General features: G+C 39.3%; 1 long non-coding RNA gene across 3 annotated transcripts in view; it reads right to left on the bottom strand.

The window, feature by feature from the left end:
- The window catches only part of LOC123333433, a 110,317-nt gene that overhangs the window by 8,668 nt on the left and 83,094 nt on the right, over window positions 1-18,555 (bottom strand). For 2 of the 3 annotated variants that reach the window (XR_006550808.2, XR_006550810.2), the window contains exon 2: window positions 8,754-8,852. This is a non-coding gene — a long non-coding RNA (uncharacterized LOC123333433). Of the gene's footprint in view, window positions 1-8,742; window positions 8,853-18,555 lie in introns of all 3 variants that reach the window. The other variant, XR_006550809.2, reaches the window with a different exon arrangement.

Genomic DNA, 18,555 nt, shown 5'->3' with positions numbered 1-18,555 from the left:
TTTGTTTGTTTGTTTCAGTATGGACATTAGGCCTTTGACTTGAATAATGAATGTCTATGTAGCTGAGAATCTGTTCTCTAAACTTAGGACTTGATGGAAAGAACCAATTTTTCAGAGACTGTCTGAATACATACTTCTATGGAATACAATTGTCTCTAGCAACACTTCTGCATCTGAATATTAATAGATTTGGATTATCCGTCTTAGCTTCCTCACCTCTATGCTGGTGATAATTGCTCATCAGTGTGAATCCCATGGCAAGAGTCTCTGGATCCTCTTCCAGCATTTACACACTGTTGTTGTCTATTCTAGGACATGATTTTCTCCCTTCATGACTCCCACTGCTTTAGGTGCTTCTTGGTAGGTCTCAGTCTGCTTCTGTACCTTCTTAAAACACAGTCTGAAATTTAAAGTCTTTTATCACTTAATTCCTATGAAAAACTATGCCTCCCCTCACTCAGTTCTGCTAAATGCCAGCCACCTCCTTTTAATGAAATGCTGTGTGGGATTGTCTTCCCAAGTCAGTCTCCCTGTGTCACTCTTCCCCAAGAGCCCAGATTTGCTCTGGCAGCAGAATTCTCTCCACCTTGATCTGTTGTCATGGTGGCTCTGGGGGTGGAAGTGGTACTAAAAGCACTCTTGGCAAGAAGAGTCGGTTTCTGCCTGGAGTCTTAGCTGATGTCCTGACATTTCCTGGGCAACACCATTAAGCATTCCATCCAGGAGCAGTAACTCACAGATGTAACTTCCAGACACCACATGTCCAATATCCTGTGGCTGGTAAGGGAAGAGCTGCTGTACCTTGTTGTCAAGTAACAGGCTCCCTACAGTGTCTCAGTCTCCTGTTTTTGGAAAGGAAGAGATTCATGAGACGTGGGCCCAGAAAAAGGAGTTGTTATAGAATCAATGGGGAGTGTTCAAAGCCCAGAGTGATGGTAAAGGGAGAGTGGATCACACTCAGGTTTATAGGAGGTGACCCTTCATCCCCAGGATCCTGGAAGCAGGAATCTGCCATTCCGAGTGCCACAGATGAAAGAAATCCCCTCAAAGTTGCTGCTTTCCTGTCTTCTCACTACCCCTTCTAGTTGGCGGTGGTGGCAGAATGTTAGGTGTGCTGATTAAGTCTACATTGTCACCCTTTGTAACACAGAAAGGACAAACTCCAAGGGCCAAAAGTGAGCAGTCCCCGGAACACAGACCTAAACCCCTCACTGGGTGGGGTGCCCTCTGTGGGCACTGATTCAGCATAGGTGTGGGAGGAGAACTGATGGGTTTGTTGTTATTGTTTCTTTTTATTTGACTTTAGAGGAAGCCTCTGCAAGAGCACTGGAAATCCACAGCTTGATTCTGGAATGTCTCCATCCTTCTGTTAAAGGCTTATAGCATCCCAGCATCCCCTATTCACCAGGCCCATCCCTCAGGCAGCAGTTGCTCTGAGGTTTATTGCTCTGAGGGCTAAATTTGGAAGAAGATGCACATGGTGTACTAGGTCCCAATACCAGAGAAACTTTTGCACTCTTTAGCTCTGTTATACACCCTACTCTTGGGAGCAACAATGATGTTGTGCTTATCTCTGTTTCTCCTACACTAGCATGGTGATTGGCATAGGAATCGCTGAGCTGATATTTTGGTCAAGAATGAGAAAACTCATGAATGAGTTTATCTCAAATGAATTGATCCAGAACTGATCTGTAATGTGGGTCCTCTCTGAACTATCTCATCTGAAATTCTGAGAGTCCAATAATCCTCAAGTTTACAGAGACAGAGACTAGTGTCAGGGACAGGATTTGAAAACTCCTAATTCTCCCTGTCACTCTTCCAAAACCATCACTGCTGCCTTAGATAAATGAAAATCACTGATGAGGAAAAAACATGGGCTGCTTTTCACTCATTTGTTTATTCAACAGTTGAAAGTATGTCTTGAGGGACTGTTATATGCAAAGGTGCTATGGGTGATAGAAAGAATCATGAATATTTTGGAATCAAGACGTGAACTCATCAGGTTAATTGAATAGCAGAGGAAGGGAAATAAAAATGAAGCTTGTGGAAATCTCACCCAAGGTAAAAGAAAGCAATGCAAGTTTCAGGACTAAAGGAGAACCTTAATAGACATTTTAATAGGAGATTGTGGTTTCACTTGTAAATGGGAATAATACTAATAACTCCTAGCAAATAAGTTCTCTAATTCAAGCAGAGCTATAAGATGACTAGTTAGACAATGAGACAGAGTTGGTAGGGTATTCAGAGTGAGGAAAGCGAGTGGGAAAAATCAGTTGTAATAATCCTGTGTGATATAAACAAGTGTCTGGGTTAAACGATAGGAATAAGAATTGAAACAATGTTTTCAAAATAAAGTATAAAACATCAAACATAAGCAAGCACAAGTCTGAAGTTCTATATAAAACATGAATACATCTTGCATTCTACTGTTTAATATACCCTCGTTTATTTTAATAGTAGAAAGGCAATGTAATCCTTTCCTGTCAAATACTGATAGTCAAGTAGGTGGCATCATGTTTATCCTATGACTTCTTTTGAGATCTACTGGGAAAGCTGTTTGTGATTTGAGAAATACAGAAACAGCCCAGATATGTGACTTATCATGTAGCAAGATGGCACCATGTTCAAAAGCATGGCCACTGGCAATAACTTGCCCAGTCTGTATCCTGGCCCCATCATTTTTAGCACCAGTCTTTCTTGGGCAATTTGCTAAACCTCTCAGTTCAGTTCAGTCGCTCAGTCATGTCCAGCTCTTTGCAGCCCCATGGACTGCAGCACTCCAGGCTTCCCTGTCCATAACCAACTCCCAGAACCCACTCAAACTCATGTCCATTGAGTTGGTGATGCCATCCAACCATCTTATCCTCTGTCGTCCCCTTATCCTCCCACCTTCAATCCTTCCCAGCTTCAGGGTCTTTTCAAATGAGTCAGTTCTTAACAAAAGGTGGCCAAAGCATTGGAGTTTCAGCTTCAGCATCAGTCCTTCCAATGAATACTCAGGACTGGTCTCCTTTAAGATGAACTAGTTGGATCTCCTTACTGTCCAGGGGACTCTCAAGAGTCTTATCCAATATAGTTCAAAAGCTAAACCTCCCATTATCTCAAAATTCTCATTTGTAAGAGAGAGATGATATTTCAGAGTTCAACTGACAAAAATAATTATAATGTGCTTTACAATCAATGTGCCCCATAGTCAATGAAATGAGATGATAGAACCTACCACATAGGGTTGTTATGAGTATTAAATGAATGAATGTATGCAAAATACTTTGAAGGATGCCTGGGACAAGGTAACCACAATATAAAATTTAGCTGCTATTATTATATTAATATATACAATTTATAGGCTTCAATATTAAAAACACACAAAATAGACTTCTGAAAGTTTCTTTACAGGAGGATAAAAAGAAAACAGGGAGAAAGAAATGCCTGGCTCAGGAAAGTATGAGCATGCCAGGTAATGGCAGAGAGTAGCTAAATATTGATGTCAATTAATTGAATATTGGGACGAGAGGAGCTACCCCATGTCCGAGGTCAGGGGCGGCGGCCAAGAGGAGCAACCCTACATTCAGGGAGTGGTGGCTGCGCGGGTGCAGGAGGGCCAAGAGGAGCTACTCCATGTTCAAGGTCAGGAGGGGTGACCTCGTCCAAGGTAAGGAGCAGTGGCTGCACTTTGCTGGAGCAACCATGAAGAGATACCACACTCCAAGGTAAGAAAAACCCAAGTAAGATACTAGGTGTTGCGAGAGGGCATCAGAGGGCAGACACACTGAAACCATAATCACAGAAAACTAGCCAATCTGATCACATGGACCACAGCCTTGTCTAACTCAATGAAAATGGAAAACCACTTCAGTAGTCTTGCTTTGAGAACCCCATGAATGGTACGAAAAGGCAAAATAATAGGATACTGAAAGAGGAACTCCCTAGGTTGGTAGGTGTTCAATATGCTACAGGAAATCAGTGGAGAAATAACTGGAGAGAGAATGAAGGGATGGAGCCAAAGCAAAAACAATACCCAGTTGTCGATGTGACTAGTGACAGAAGCAGGATCCGATGCTGTAAGAGCAATATTGCATAGGGACCTGGAATGTTAGGTGCATGAATCAAGGCAAATTGGAAGTTGCCAAACAGGAGAAGGCAAGAGTGAACATCAACATTCTAGGAATCAGTGAACTAAAATGGACTGGAATGGGTGAATTTAACTCAGATGACCATTATATCTACTATTGTGGGCAGGAATCCCTTAGGCAAAATGGAGTAGTCATCATGGTCAACAAAAGAGTCCAAAATGCAGCACTTGGATCCAATCTCAAAAATGACAGAATGATCTCTGTTCATTTCCAAGGCAAACCATTCAATACCATGGTGATCCAAGCCTATGCCTCAACCAGTAATGCTGAAGAAGGTGAAGTTGAATGGTTCTATGAAGACCTACAAGACCTTTTAGAACTAACACCCAAAAGAGATGTCCTTTTCATTATAGGGGACTGGAATGCAAAAGTAAGAAGTCAAGAAACACCTGGAGTAACAGGCAAATTTGGCCTTGGAGTACAGAATGAAGCAGGGCAAAGGCTAATAGAGTTTTGCCAAGAGAATGCAACGGTCATAGCAAAAATCCTCTTCCAACAACACAAGAGAAGACTCTACACATGGACATCACCAGATGGTCAACACCAAAATCAGATTGATTATATTCTTTGCAGCCAAAGATGGAGAAGCTCTATACAGTCAGCAAAAACAAGACCAGAAGCTGACTGTGGCTCAGATCATGAACACCTTATTGCCAAATTCAGACTTAAATTGAAGAAAGTAGGGAAAACCACTAGACCATTCAGGTATGACCTAAATCAAAGCCCTTATGATTATACAGTGGAAGTGAGAAATAGATTTAAGGGACTAGATCTGATAGACAGAGTGCCCAATGAACTATGCACAGAGGTTTGTGACATTGTACAGGAGACAGGGATCAAGACCTTCTCCATATAAAAAATGCAAAAAAGTGATTGGCTATTTGAGGAGGCCTTACAAATACCTGTGAAAAGAAGAGAAATGAAAAGCAAAGGAGGAAAGGAAAGATATTCCCATTTGAATGCAGAGTTCCAAAGAATAGCAAGGAGAGATAAGAAAGCCTTCCTCAGCAATCAATGCAAAGAAATAGAGGAAAACAACAGAATGGGAAAGACTAGAGATCTCTTCAAGAAAATTAGAGATACCAAGGGAATACTTCATGCAAAGGTGGGCTCGATAAAGGACAGAAATGGTATGGACTTAAAAGAAGCAGAAGATATTAAGAAGAGGTGGCAAGAATATACAGAAGAACTATACAAAAAAGATCTTCACGACCAAGATAATCACAATGGTATGATCACCTAGAGCCAGACATCCTGGAATGTGAAGTCAAGTGGGCCTTAGAAAGTATCACTATGAACAAAGCTACTGGAGGGGATGGAATTCCAGTTGAGCTATTTCAAATCCTGAAAGATGATGCTGTGAAAGTGCTGGACTCAATATGCCAGCATTTTTGGAAAATTCAGCAGTGGTCACAGGACTGGAAAAGGTCAGTTTTCATTCCAATCCCAAAGAAGGGCAATGCCAAAGAAAGCTCAAACTACTGCACAATTGCACTCATCTCACACGCTAGTAAAGTAATGCTCAAAATTCTCCAAGCCAGGCTGCAGCAATACATGAACTGTGAACTTCCAGATGTTCAAGCTGGTTTTATAAAAGGCAGAGGAACCAGAGATCAAATTGCCAACATCCACTGGATCATTGAAAAAGCAAGAGAGTTCCAGAAAAACATCTATTTCTGCTTTATTGACTATGCCAAAGCCTTTGACTGTGTGGATCACAATCAACTGTGGAAAATTCTGAAAGAGAAGGGAATACCAAACCACCTGACCAGTCTCTTGAGAAACCTATATGCAGATCAAGAAGCAACAGTTAGAACTGGACATGGAACAACAGATTGGTTCCAAATAGGAAAAGGAGTACATCAAGGCTATATATTGTCACCCTGCTTATTTAACTTATATACAGAGTACATCATGAGAAACACTGGGCTGCAAGAAGCACAAGCTGGAATCAAGATTGCCGGGAGAAATATCAATAACCTCAGATATGCAGATGACACCACCCTTATGGCAGAAAGTGAAGAGGAACTAAAGAATCTCTTTATGAAAGTGAAAGAGGAGAGGGGAAAAGTTGGCTTAAAGCTCAACATTCAGAAAACAAATATCATGGCATGGGAAATAGATGGGGAAACAGTGGAAACAGTGTCAGACTTTATTTTTCTGGGCTCCAAAATCACTGCAGATGGTGATTGCAGCCATGAAATTAAAAGACGCTTACTCCTTGGAAGGAAAGTTATGACCAACCTAGATAGCATATTCAAAAGCAGAGACATTACCTTGTCAACAAAGGTCCATGTAGTCAAGGCTATGGTCTTTCCAGTGGTTATGTATGGATGTGAGAGTTGGACTGTGAAGAATGCTGAGCACCAAAGAATTGATGGTTTTGAACTGTGGTGTTGGAGAAGACTCTTTAGAGTCCGTTGGACTGCAAGGAGATCCAACCAGTCCATCTTAAAGGAGACCAGTCCTGGGTGTTCATTGGAAGGACCGATGCTGAGGCTGAAACTCCAATGCTTTGGCCACCTCATGCGAAGACTTGGCTCATTGGAAAAGACCCTGATGCTGGGAGGTATTGGGAGTAGGAGGAGAAGTGATGTCAGAGGATGAGATGGCTGGATGGCATCACTGACTTGATGTACATGAGTTTGGGTTAACTCCGGGAGTTGGTGATGGACATGGCGGCCTGGTGTGATGTGATTCATGGGGTCGCAAAGAGTTTGACATGACTCAGTTACTGAACTGAACTGAATTGAATATTAATTCAATCAATTTGTTTTGAATAACCCTGTGTTGGATATTCTTTTAGGTACTATGGATGTATAGGTAATGCTGAGTATAAATGATCTTTCTTCTTCAAGGATGCAAAGACTAGCATAGGAGATAGTGAATTAAATAGAGTCTGAAAATGCAAATTTGTATCTTTGACAGTGGCCACAGGAGAGATGCAAAAGTGTCATGAGCCTAATCTGAAGGGCTTTGGGAGAACTGGGAAAAACTAGAAAGGCTGTTCTGAGGAAGTGAGGCTTAAGCTGAAATCAGAGGAATGAGTGATTTCCCCAGGTGAAGTGGGATGGGAAGAAAGCTGTAAGTAGAGGTAATAGTATGGGCAAAGCTCTTATCTGTGAGCCAGGGCCTCCTGCACACAAAGTTTTGAAAAAGAAGGCTAGTGTAGAATGCGAAGTTTGATCTGGGAAGAGAGGAGGTCAGAGATGTAGCCCGGTTCCAGTTGGAACTGGTGGGGAAGGCAGTGAATGGGCAGGATTAAACCTGCCCTCATAATTCCCCAAAGAGCAAGCCAGGCAAGAGGCAGTCTCCTCGAGGAAGTTCAGCAACTGTTCAGAGCCCTTCCTCCACGCCAAGCCTCTAGCCCTCATGCTAGCCTGACTTGTTCCTCTCTTGGGAGGGAAAGAATGACCCTAAGTTGCATATTTATAAATTAACAAAGTATTAGATCGGCCAAAAGTTTCATCTAGTTTTTTCCTTAACTCTAAGCCTAATATTGTAAGGAAAAACCCAAACAAACCTTCTGGCCAACCCAATACATGGGCTTCTATTTCTGCCATCCTTTTTATTGAATACAATAGAAATATTTCAAACTAAATAGAAGGTGCAACTCTTCAGTTACAACTTGTCTATGTGTCACAGTCTTTGTTCTGGGATCTTCTCTCTGCTGAGGGCCCTGTCCTGTCTAAACCATCTCCGCTGCTCACCCCTGCACACAGGCACTTCCTCTCACAGGTAGGTTAGAAATGTGACTTCCTGTCTATCTGTGAACATAACATGTTACAGGAAGAACCTGAGGTTGAACACCCACTTGTTCAACCTTAGGAAGAATTTATAGTGGTAGACTGAAAAAGGAATAGCTCCTTGTCCTTTTTTATGAGGTGTTTTAGGGAAAAAGGGAAGAGAGAGAAGAATGAAGAGAAGATGTAGGAAATTTGTCACATATATATGATATATATATACACACATACACACACACATAGCAAAATTGTGGGGAGAGGGCAAGTGTTTTCAATGCTCAAAACTGAGCAATATAAGTTTGTCTTGCACTTCCATCAGAGAGTAAGACACTATTAGGTATTATCCAAAAGAAGAATATAGAAGCTGAATAATTTTTTTAAGTGGCCTATGAAACTGATTGAGCTTCCCATGTGACACTAGTCGTAAAGAACCTGCATGTCAATGCAGAAGACATAAGAAACGTGGGTTTGATCCTTGGGTTGAGAAGATTCCCTGGAGGAGGGCATGGCACACCACTCCAGTATTCTTGTCTGGGAAATTCCATGGACAGAGGAGCTTGGTGGACTACAGTCCACTGAGTCACAAAGGGTCAGACATGACTTAGCAACTAGACAACAGCAGCAACACCAAATCCTTCTATATATAATGCTCATCATATTTATATATATGACATATTATATATATGACATATTATATATATGACATTATATAAATGACATTTATATAATGTCATTTCTATATACATATATAAATATTAAAATCTCCATCAGCTTATATATACACTCAAATACATATATATCTGTTTGTGTGTATGTGTATTCTCCACTGATTATAAAAGTGAAGACATCAAATAGCTTATAGATACCTGGTTAGTACCTGGTTAGCAGTCAGTCTTGAACTGAGTGCTGAACTGGGCCTTCACTGGAGTAGACAGAAAGACCATCAGATGTGACAGATGCTTTTCCCACAAGGACTCTGAGGACAGATGTACAATGGTTAGAAGTGAGAACTGAGTGTAACAACCCAAGCTTGAGTTATTCAATATCTCTGTTAACTGGGTTCTTATTGGCTATATTGGTAAAATAATTAAATTATACACACACACACACACACACACACACACATATATATAAGCACTTAAAGCAATGCTTTATATATGGGAAGTTCTTTGTATCCATTAAATTTTCCCATTATTATGACTCTACCACAGGTACCATGGGCTCAACAAGGAAGTCATCTTTGGTTATATAACCACAGGTTGTTTTGTTTCATTTTTATAACACAGTTTTCTAATAATCTACATTAATGAGGAGAAACTATTCAATTAGCATATCCCAGTTTAGAAAATTTTGCTGTCATGTACGTTAAATACAAACCACTAAGTTAGGTGCTTTTATGAACAAGACTTCATTGGATAATCTCTCTTTAAGGTGGGTATTATCATCCTCATTCTAATGCTAATGCTACTGCTAAGTCACTTCAGTCGTATCCGACTCTGTGCGACCCCAGAGACGGAAGCCCACCAGGCTCCCCCGTCCCTGGGATTCTCCAGGCAAGAACACTGGAGTGGGTTGCCATTTCCTTCTCCAATGCATGAAAGTGAAAAGTGAAAGTGAAGTCTCTCAGTCGTGTCCGACTCCTAGCAACCCCATGGACTGCAGCCTACCAGGCTTCTCCGTCCATGGGATTTTCCAGGCAAGAGTACTGGAGTGGGGTGCCATTGCCTTCTCTGATGAACAGAATAAGCACTTTTAAAAGACACTGTGTAGTAATGATGATGAAGTGCTCCAAGTCAGGTTAACTGGGTTCCAATAGCACCTCCTCATATTATTGATGTGAAGACAGGAATTTTACTTGATGCCTCCCTCATTTTCTTCATCTCTAAAATTATGGTAATAATAACAATCTCATAGCTCAGTGGTAAAGAATCTGCCAGCCAAGCAGGAGATGCAGGTTCAATCCCAGGGTCAGGAAGATCCCCTGAGTAGGAAATGGCAACTCACTCCAGTTTTCTTGCCTGGGAAATCCCATGGGCAGAGGAGCCTTGCAGGCTGCAGTCCATGGGGGTCACAATGAATTGGTCACAGCCAACAAAACAACAAAAACAAATAGTTGTTTTAAGGATTAATTGCAATTATGCACATAAATTTTTAGTGTAGTGCCTGGTCCATAGTAAGTGCACAATGAAAAACAATTAACATGATTGTCAAATATTATATAATACATATTATAATATATTGGACATATGTGTGTTGGGGTGGTATGTGAATTGTAAACCTATTTCATCCTCTTCTACTTTGTCAAAATCTCATATAGCCTGGTTCTTCAGGTCTCAGGAGGCTTCTACAGTTACTGTGATTGGTGTCCCTTTGCAAATCATCTATTGATACTATTACATAAACCAAACCTCTCAAAAATGGAGTCCAAGTTTTAAGTGATCTTAGAAAAGAAGTTGGTAGATAAAATTGTGTTGTTACCATTGAAAAGTTGGTATCTCACTTCTCTGTTTCAGCCACTGCTGGTTGTCTTCTTTTAGTATTCAGGTAACAGAAAAACAATAGTAGGTAACATTATCATCATCATCAAAATCATTCCTGCACCAACTATAGCAGACATTGTGCTGCCTGTTTTACATGCTTTATCCTTCTCCTCACAAAATTTCCATAAAGCAGCTCATCCTAGACACACCAGATGGTGAGAAAATTGAGCCTAAGAGAAAGAACAAACTCACCTCATATGGTTATGGCTAGTGATGTTATAGCAGCAAGATTACAGTGTATGCATTTTAACTCTCAAATGCTGAAGTAAGGCGCTATATATATATATATATATATATATATATATATAGTGGGGGTTATATATATATATATATATATATATATATATTTATATATATATATATTCATATACATTTATATTTCTAATAGGTATGCTTCTTAAGACCAGAAACTCTTTGTGATTCTTAACAGTACTGTTGGATATTAAATGACTATAGATGGCAGTGACATATTTGAACTACCCATTTTCCAAAGCTTTTTTACTTATGTTGTGTTTGCTTGCTGGGATTGGTTGGATGATCCCAATTCTCCTACTACTTCAGAACACCTGCAGTTAAGGCAGAATATTTTCAGTGTTCACTGAATGTTAATTGAACAAATGAGTAAATGGATTAAATTAAACTCCAGCTGCACTGATATTGCCGTAGGGTTGTATATATATGACACTTTTAAATAATTGGTGCAAATGAGAATGAAATAGCCAACTCTAGAGACATGTTTTTCCCCTGTTACATCAAGTCATAAGGAGAAAACACAATTCATGTACCATTATATCTTTTAATATCAGCTCTCATAATTCTCAGATGTGCTGAGATCTGCCATAATGGGTGGGAAATGCAAGGATCATGGAAGCATCTCTATTTACTAGAATATGCTCAAGTTGTACATTACAACATTATAGCAAGAAAATAGTTTCAATGGGTTTTAGTAGCTAGACATATGGTGATTTCAGAGGCCTCTGTGAAAATTCATGTTCCTGAAACACTTTGATTTCACATTTTGTTTTCCCAACCCAAATCCATTTTTCCTGGTAGAATGAGCCTGTTAGAGACTTAGCAAAAACCACTGACTATGAAGAAAATAGTTATCTCGCTTTCATCTTTCAAAAGAGGTGATAAGTTTTATTCTACTGACTGAATATTATAGTAGCTCTAATCACCAATACTCAAGTGATTGAGTGAGGACATACTTTCCTCACTAGGTTCTTGAGAGGGTCATTGAAAGAATGTATGTGGAAGTGCTTTGGGAATAGTAAAGTGTTGTCTTCACTTAAAATAAATCCAATGAAAGTGTCTTGAAAATCTGCATAAAAGAGCCTCACAATCTAAATGTACTTTTAAACCACGGAGCCCTGTTTTCAAATATTGTCATGTGTAAGTTCAATCCAAATATGGTGAGGTGGAAGAACATAAGCTCATCTTCTCTCGTGAGAACACCAAAATCACAACCAGCTGTTGAACAGCCATTGACAGGAGGATGTTGGCACCCACCAAGGAAAGATACCCCACATCCAAGGACAAAGGAGAAGCAGCAATGAGATGGTAGGAGGGGTGCAATCATGATAAAATCAAATTCCATACCCATAGGATGGGTAACCCACAAACTGGAGAACAATAATATCAAGGAAGTCCTCACACTGTTATGAAGGTTCTAGCCCCCACATCGGACTTCCCAACCTGGGAAGCCAGCAAAGGAACTGGGAATCCCCAGGAAATCTGACTTTGAAGGACAGCGGGATTTGATTACAGAACTTCCACAGGACAAGGGAAAACAGAAACTCTTGGAGAACATCAACAAAACCTTGTGTGCACAATGACCCAGGGAAAAGGAGACTGAGTCAGATCTGTCTGTGAGTGTTTGAGGGTCTATTGTGGAGTGGCCTATCACAGGGACAGGCACTGGCAGCATTTTGGCATAGGCCCTTTTGAAGTCACCAGTATTCCTAACATAGAGCCTGTAGACTCTCAGACTGGGTCACCTCAGGTCAAACAAATAACAGGAATGGGTTGCCTCAGGCCAAACAACTAATGCAGAGGGAACACAGTCCCACACATTAGAGAAAATTGGATTAAAGATTTACTGAGCATGGTCCTGCCAACCAGAGTAACACCCAGATTTCCCAGAGCCAATCCCTCCCATCAGGAAGTCTGAACAACTTCTTATCCTCATCCACCAGAGGGCAGACATAAAAAGCAAGAACTACAATCTCATAGCCTCCAGAACAAAAACTAAATTCACAGAAAGTTAACCAAAATGATCACATGTATCACAGCCTTGTGTAACTGAATGAAGATATGAACCATGCTGTACAGGTCCATCTGAGATAGATGGGTCATGCTAGAGAGTTTTGACAAAATGTGGTCCACCAGAGAAGGGAAAGGCAAACAATTTCAGTATTCATTCCTCAAAATCCCTTGAACAGCATGAAAAGGCAAAAAGCTATGATGCCAGAAGATGAACCACCCAGGTTGATTGTTGGCCAATATTTTACTGGGGAAGAGTGGAGAAATAACTCCAGAAAGAATGAAGAGTCCAGGTCAAAGTGGAAATGATGCTCAGCTGTGGATGTGTCTGCTTATTTAACTTATATGCAGAGTACATCATGTCAAATGCCAGGCTGGATGAATCACAAACTGGAATCCAGATTGCTAGGAAAAATATCAAACCCATCAGAGATGCAAATGATACCACCCTAATAGCAGAAGGCAAAAAGGAACTAAAGAGCTTTTGATGGAGGTGAAAGAGGAAAGTAGGAAACTTGGCTTAAAAATCAACATTCAAAAAACAAAGATCATGGCATCTGGTCCTATCACTTCATGACAAATAGATAGGGAAAAAAATAGAAACAGTGACAGACTTTATTTTCTCGAGCTCCAAAATCACTGCAGATGGTGACTGCAGCCATGAAATTAAAAGACACTTGCTCCTGGCAATAAAAGCTATGGCAAGCGTAGACAGCATATTAAAAAGCAGAGATATCACTTTGCCAACAAAGGTCCATATAGCCAAAGATATGGTTTTTCCAAGAGTCATGTATGGATGTGAGAGTTGGACAATGAAAAAGGCTGAGCACTGAAAATTGATGCTTTTGAAATGTGGTGTGGGAGGAGTCTTGAGAGTCCTTTGGTTAGCAAGGAGCTCAAACCAGTGAATTCTAAAGGAAATCCATCGTAAATATTTATTGGAAGGACTGATACTGAAGTTGAAGCCCCAATACTTTTGCAACCTGATGAGAAGAGCCAATTCATTGGTAAAGACTCTGATGCTGGGAAAGATTGAAGGCAGGAGGAGAAGGGGACAGCAGAGGATGAAATGGTTGGATGGCAACACTGACTCAATGGACATGAGTTTGATCAAGCTCTAGGTGATAGTGAAGGACAGGAAAGCTTGGCATGCAGACCATAGGGTTCCAAAGAGTTGGACACAAATGAGTAACTGAATAACAACAGTTATATAATAAGAGTGGGGAAATTCAATACTCCCACTGATAACAATAGATAGATTATTCAGACAGAAATTTAAAAAGGCAACTGAAGTCTTGGATGATATAATAGAGCAGTTGGACTGAATACGTATCTGAGGATAGGACATCAAAAGCAGAATATACATTCTTGTCAAGTGCAGATGGACATTCTCCAGGACAGATCACATAGAAGGTCTATATGTCATCTAAGATAATTAGAAAAATAAGAACAAACAAATCCCAATACAGCAGAAGGGAGAAATGATGAAGACTAGAGAATAGAGACAAAAAGGAAATCAATAAAACAAAGACTGTTTGAAAAGATAAACAAAACAAACATTTAGTTAAAGAAGAAGAGAGAAAAATCCAGATAAAATAAGAAATAAAGGAGGAAAAATAACAACTAATGACACAGGGTTACCAAAAATACAAGGGATTACTACAAATAATTATATCCCAACAAGTTGGACAATCTAGAAGAAATGAACACATTTTAGAAGTGTACCATCTGCCAAGACTGGGTAAGGAAGAGACAATCTGAACAGACTGATAACTATACATCAAATTGAATTAGTAACTTAAAGACTGTCAGCAAATGAAAATCCAGAGAAATTCTACCAAACTTATAAAGAAGAACTAATAACTTAAATCCTCAAACTATTACAAAAAATTAAAGAGGATGGAACAACATTCCCAAATTCAGTTTATGAGGCTACATTACCTTGATTATGAGATCAGATTAAGATACTACCAAAAAAAAACATGACAGGCAAATATCTCTTATGAGTACAGATGCTAAAATCCTCAACAAAATATTAGCAAATGAAATCCAATGCTATATAAAAGGATCATATTCAAGTGGGATTTATTCCATGGGTGCAAGGATGATCCAACATTCACAAATCAGTCACCACATTAACAAAACTAAGAAAAAACAACATTGTCCCAACAAAGACGCAAAAAAGCATTTGTCAAAATTCAACATCCATTCATAATTAAAACTGTCATCAAGATGAGTATAGAGGTAACATATCTCAATATAATAAAAACCATGTATGACAAACTCACAGTTGATATCATTTTGAACAGTGAGAAGCAGAAAGTCTTTCTTCTAAATTCAGGAACAAGACATATATGTCCATTTTCTCCATTCCATTTAACATAGTATGGTATTTCTTTGCTATAGTAATCAGACAAGAAATAAATACCATCAAAATTGGAAGGGATGAAACAAAACTGCCACTATTTTCAGATGACATGATATTCTATATTGAAAACCCTAAAGTCTCCTTGAGAAAACCATCAGAATAAATGCATTCAGCCAAGTTGAAGATACAAGATTAATATACCAAAGTCTGTTGTATTCTGTAACTAATAATGAACTGTCAGAATGAGAATGCAAGAAAACAATCTAATATAAAATTGCATCAAAAAGAATAAAATATCTAGGAATATATTTAACCAAAGAAGTAAAAGATGTATACTCTGAAAACTATGAAGCATTGATGAAGGAATTTGAAAATTTTTTCTACTCTTTGATTGGAAGAATTAATGTTGTTAAAATATCCATACTCCCTAAAGCTGTCTACAGATGTAATACAATCCCTATCAAAATATCCAGAATATTTTTAACATAACTGCAAAAAAAAAAATCTTAAAATTGGTGTGGAATGACAAAAGACCCTGAATTGTCAAAGCAAACTTGAGAAAAAAAGAATAAAGCTGAATGTATAACACTTTGTGACTTCTAAATGTACTTCTAAGCTGCAGTAATCAAAACAGTATGGTGCTGGCACAAAAAACAGATGTGGCTCAGTGGAACAGAATAGAAAGAACAGAAATAAACCCATCAGATCAGATCAGATCAGATCATTCGCTCAGTCGTGTCCGACTATTTGTGACCCCATGAATCGCAGCACGCCAGGCCTCCCTGTCCATCACCAATTCCCAGAGTTCACTCAGACTCACGTCCATTGAGTCAGTGATACCATCCAGCCATCTCATCCTCTGTCGTCCCCTTCTCCTCTTGCCCCCAATCCCACCCAGCATCAGAGTCTTTTCCAATGAGTCAGCTCTTCGCATGAGGTGGCCAAAGTACTGGAGTTTCAGCTTTAGCATCATTCCTTCCAAAGAAACCCCAGGACTGATCTCCTTCAGAATGGACTGGTTGGATCTCTCAAGAGTCTTCTCCAACACCACAGTTCAAAAGCATCAATTCTTCGGTGCTCAGCCTTTTTCACAGTCCAACTCTCACATCCATATATGACCACAGGAAAAAACCATAGCCTTGACTAGACGGACCTTTGTTGGCAAAGTAATGTCTCTGCTTTTGAATATGCTATCTAGGTTGGTCATAACTCTCCTTCCAATAAGTAAGCGTCTTTTACTTTCATGGCTGCAGTCACCATCTGCAGTGATTTTGGATCCCAGAAAAATAAAGTCTGACACTGTTTCCACTGTTTCCCCATCTATTTCCCATAAAGTGATGGGACCGGATGCCATGATCTTCGTTTTCTGAATGTTGAGTTTTAAGCCAACTTTTTCACTCTCCACTTTCACTTTCATAAAGAGATTCTTTAGTTCCTCTTCACTTTCTGCCATAAGGGTGGTATCATCTGCATATCTGAGGTTATTGATATTTCTCCCGGCAATCTTGATTCCAGATTGTGTTTCTTCCAGTCCAGCGTTTCTCATGATGTACTCTGCATATAAGTTAAATAAACAGGGTGACAATATACAGCCTTGACATACTCCTTTTCCTATTTGGAACCAGTCTGTTGTTCCATGTCCAGTTCTAACTGTTGCTTCCTGACCTGCATACAGATTTCTCAAGAGGCAGATCAGGTGGTCTGGTATTCCCTTCTCTTTCAGAATTTTCCACAGTTGATTGTGATCCACACAGTCTATGGTTAATTAATCTGTGAAAAAGGAGGCAAGAATATACAAAGGAGAAGAGACCATCTCTTCAGCAAGTGGTGCGAGAAAGCCAGACAGCTACATGTTTATCAATGAGTTTAAAACATTTCCTTGTAGCACATACAAAATAAATTCTAAATGGATTAAAGACCTACATGTAAAGCCCCAAATCATAAAACTCCTAGAAGAGAACATAAGCAGAACACTCTGATGTAAACTATGGCTATAATTCTTTGTGTTGTACAATATATTCTGTTTGTCTATTTTATACAATATTTGTATTTCAATCCCATACCCCATCTTGCCCCTAACCCCTTCTCTTTTCCCATCAGTAACCACTAGTTTGTTCTCTATATCTGTGAGTCTGTTTCTGTTTCATCATATACATTTATTTGTTTTATTCTTTAGATTCCCCATTTAAGTGATAGCATAGGGTATTTGTCATTCTGGCAGACTTAAAATAATTTTAAATGGATTTTAACCTATGAAAGTATTGAATCATGATGTTTACACTGAAACTAATATAACATTGTAAATCAACAATAGTTCCTTAAAGATATGAAAAAATGCATTAAAATGGAGAGAAACCTTTTAATTAGGACAGGTATAGTATTTTTAAAGACATAGCAGTCATTCAGTGGTAGTTATCAATCTTAAAGCTTCAAGTAAACATACATCACATGGGTAGAAGTACTCATATCCAAAGATAAACAGAGCATGCTGAATATCCCCAGCTGCTAAATGGTACTTCAACTTCACTGCCTATATTCACTCAATATTAGATGTCTACATCATAGTGTTATTTTAAAATTTCATCAGCTCAATGCATAGATTATTGTGGTCTGCTTTTTTTCTGTGTGAAATGTACTGCTAACCTTTAAGTCCTTATCAGTGCCATATCCTTTACTAACAAATTTAGCCACCTAAATTTTAATAGTCACCTGCCATGTAAACCTCTGTACTTTGGCCTCCTTCCTATGACTTCTTTTTCCTGCTTTTATATGTGACCCTTTATATCATAACTTACTGATTCTTCTTTAAAACCCTACCTCCAAGCTCACCTCCTCTAGAACTCCATTTCTTATTTTTTATGGAGGGGATTGGAATATTTTCTTAGACTTGGGATAAAGTCATGTGATAAGTTATAAAGCAAGGAAAATTTGTTTCTTTCTGTACAAGTATTATAAGTTCCCATTTTAATGAACTTGTAAGTAGTCATTTGATGTACCTTGGTAATAGAATGTGAGTCCCAATGACATGTGTCATTTCCAGGTAGGAATTTCAAGAAAAAGCCTGCTGTGATTTACCAGGCTTCTTTCTTTCCTCTTTTTTTGTTTTGTTTTGTTTTTTTGCTGGGCCATACAACTTGTGGGATGGGATCTTAGTTTCCCAACCAGGGACTGAACCCATACCCTCAGCAGTGAAAGAAGAGTCCTAACCACTGGACAACCATAGGATTGCCCACCATATTTATTTTGATAGAAGCCCAGCCATATTCCAGATAAGGGCTGCTTCCTCAAGTTGGATACTGGAATGAAGACAATATATAGTGGTATACATATATGCATAAGCTGACCGTTGAACAACACCAGGATTAGGGGAACCCACCCTCTGTGCAGTCAAAAATTATGTATACCTCTACAGTTGACCTTCCATATCCACAGTTCCATATCTGTGGATTCAACCAACCAGGGATGATCATGTAGTTCTGTAGTACATATTTTACTGAACAACAAAAACA

Source organism: Bubalus bubalis, chromosome 4 (assembly GCF_019923935.1).
Source record: "Bubalus bubalis isolate 160015118507 breed Murrah chromosome 4, NDDB_SH_1, whole genome shotgun sequence".
NCBI lineage: Eukaryota > Metazoa > Chordata > Mammalia > Artiodactyla > Bovidae > Bubalus > Bubalus bubalis.
This window is presented reverse-complemented; position numbering and strand designations above follow the sequence as displayed.